General features: G+C 46.2%; 1 pseudogene across 1 annotated transcript; it reads left to right on the top strand.

Moving 5' to 3' along the window:
- Positions 1–214: 214 nt before the first annotated feature.
- LOC308428048 (beclin-2-like) lies at positions 215–1,400 on the top strand (annotated as a pseudogene). The gene has a single exon. The product of its transcript is annotated as a beclin-2-like (transcript).
- Positions 1,401–2,807: the final 1,407 nt, after the last annotated feature.

Below are 2,807 nucleotides of genomic sequence, written 5' to 3'. Positions count from 1 at the left end.
TGTGGGACGAGCTTTGGGAGGGGCTACAGGATGGGGGAGGGAAATCAAACACCACAAAATGCTGTGAAAATGCCATTATGAAACCCACTACTGAGAGGTCAGCGGGTAGCCCTTTAGGGGGTTGTGATAAGGTAAAGGGGGTAGTAGAGGGAGGGCCCATTCCCAAATACGCTAGAAAGAAGCCTAGACTCTGGTGGGCGTGTACAGCTCCAGAATGTCTCCACCCCTCTTCCTATCCCAGCGCTGCAGTGAACCCCTGAAATTCTTACAGCACTGAGGGAGGGGAAATCCAGTACCATGCCAATCCCCCCAAAGAGATGCCAGTTTCTGGAGAGTCCCAGGTCAGAACCTCTGACAGACTCCACTCTGACAGTGGCTGGGTGTCCCAGGGAAGGGCCCACTACACCTTTATTCTGCTCGCTGAATACGCCTCCAGGAGAACTTTGCACACTATCCAAAATACTACCATAGAGACCTTCGAAATCCTCTCTGACCAAAAGGTGGTGGACCACTCTCTGTGTGTGGACTGACAATCTTCGGATGCAACTAGACAACCTAAACACTCTTGTTGGATCTGACAGCCAGAACCACCGACGTTTCCTGGAGAGAGAGTTGCTGGTGTGTGAGCAAGAGAAGGAAGTGCTACACGCGGAGCTACGTGCTGAACTGTCTGGTCTAGAGCAGGAGGAAGCAAAGTTGGCTCAGGAGCTAGAGGACCTAGAGGACCATCATTCAAGGGTAGCCGCCGAACTTAGAGCAGCCCAGGCTGAGAGCAAGGAGCTGTATCAACAGAATGAACGGCACAGGGCCGACTTTTCTGTTTTGAAGATGGACCAGGTAGACTGATGGTGTGGAGAACCAGCTGGACTATGCTTGAGTCAGCTGTGCCAGTATCTTCAATGCCACATTTACCACTCCAGATGAGGGTCCCTTGGGCATTATCAACAATTTCAGGCCGGGCTGCCTCCCCCAGGTCCGGGTGGGATCTGAGATCAGTGCAGCCTGGGAACAGGCAGCCTTACTGCTCTTCAGCTTGTCCAAGGTAGCTGACTGTAGTTCCAGAGGTATCAACCAGTTTCCTTTGGGGACCGTTCCTAGCTAAAGTCCTTGACTGGTGATGAGATGTTGCTGTTGTTCTCTGATGGGAGCCACAGCATCACCTTGGATAACAAGTGTGACTGTGGGATGAAGGGCTTCCTGGACTGTCTGCAGCAGTTTGTAGAGGAGACTGAGTATGAGAGATATCCCTGCCTATAGCATCCATGGGATGGAAGGTGATGGAGGACACCTTCAACAGTAGAACTTGCTGATCCATCAGGACCCGTCTGAACACAGTCGAGGAGTGGTCTAGGGCTCTGAAGTTCATGCTTACCAACCTGAAGCTGATTGGGTTTCCTTAAGTCCTTGCTCCCTCCCTGGAGGACCTGTTGACTGACTGAGCTGGCTTGGTCAACTCCTGGGGTGGGCTTTTGAAGTCTCAAAGCATAACATACCTCCTCCAACAAGACCATACCTTCTAGTCCTCTCTAAACAGATCCACCAACTGGGATCCAGACACTCAAATAGATGAACTTTAGGGGCCATTCTTAACCAACTTAGCATATCCTCAAATGCCAGGAGAGGATGCCTGATCTCATGGAGGTAGAGTTGAACCAAACTCAAGCCTACTGTCAGAGTAATAAATGCTCTTATCTGCTGGGCCATCTCTCCAGATGCTATAGTCCACGTTTTGTTTGTTTGTTTGGGTTTTTGTTTGTTTTGTTTTGTCTTGAGAATCTCACTACGATGTTCAGGACGGTATTGAACTCTGAATCTAAGTGATTCTCCTGCTTCAGTCAGCCTGGTAGCTACTGGTGGACCACCACACCTTCCTCTCCTTGCTTTCAGAAGAATGGGCATGCTTCAGGTGGCTCATGTGCCCCTGGACACTTGCTAGCCCACCCAATGCTGCTGACACCACCCACCTCTAGCTGCTCCAACCTCACCTGCCACCTCTGGACTCTTCAGTCCATCCACTTGGCCATGTGGCTGTTGAAATTTCTTTGGATTTTAACCTAAGAACTTCTGTATGTGGGAAGACCCCGTAAGGTTTCCAGTGTCTGCTTGCTACTATAACAAAGCTGAACACAGCACACACTCATGCCTTCCATTTTACCTCGAAGACTTTGTCACTGTAGAGGTTAGGAAGAGCATTACCGTAGTGGTTTTGGGTCTTAGGCCCACATTATAGACTTCTTCTCTCTGACTCAGTCTCCCCTCATGACTACTCTATTTCTAATTCAAAGCCTGCATAGTTTATTCTTCTATAATGACCTGGATTTTTCCTGTATATGTGATATGCATTATTAATTATAAACACATGTATGAGCACACATATGCATGTGTGTACATGTCTGTGTTATATTTAAAAAAACACTACTTTGCATGCTAATTACAGGAAAAAAGTAGAAGAGGAAAATATCTCTCACCCCATTTAAACATTCCAGATACATTCAAGGGTTCTGTGCTAATACTTACTGACCAGCAATGATTGAATGCATAAATGACTGGTTATATGTAAATGTAGGTGAGAAGGGAAGTTCACAGTCATATGAAAGCACATTTCCATCCAGCACAAGAAATAACTTTAATTTGAAGCTTTTCAAGACAAAACAGACAGCTATGGGATAAAATATTCTATTTTATAAGAAATAGTCAAAGAAATTTGAAATGTTCATTTTCAAATGATATTACAGAAAAAATAACAAAGTTATAGAATTTATAAGAAAAGTAAAATTTGACATTTTACACTGAGGGAAAACTGCATA

The sequence above is a fragment of the Micromys minutus genome, assembly GCF_963924665.1.
Source record: "Micromys minutus genome assembly, chromosome: 12".
Classification (NCBI taxonomy): Eukaryota; Metazoa; Chordata; class Mammalia; order Rodentia; family Muridae; genus Micromys; species Micromys minutus.
The sequence above is the reverse complement of the archived record's forward strand: the minus strand, read 5'-3'. Positions and strand labels throughout refer to the sequence as shown.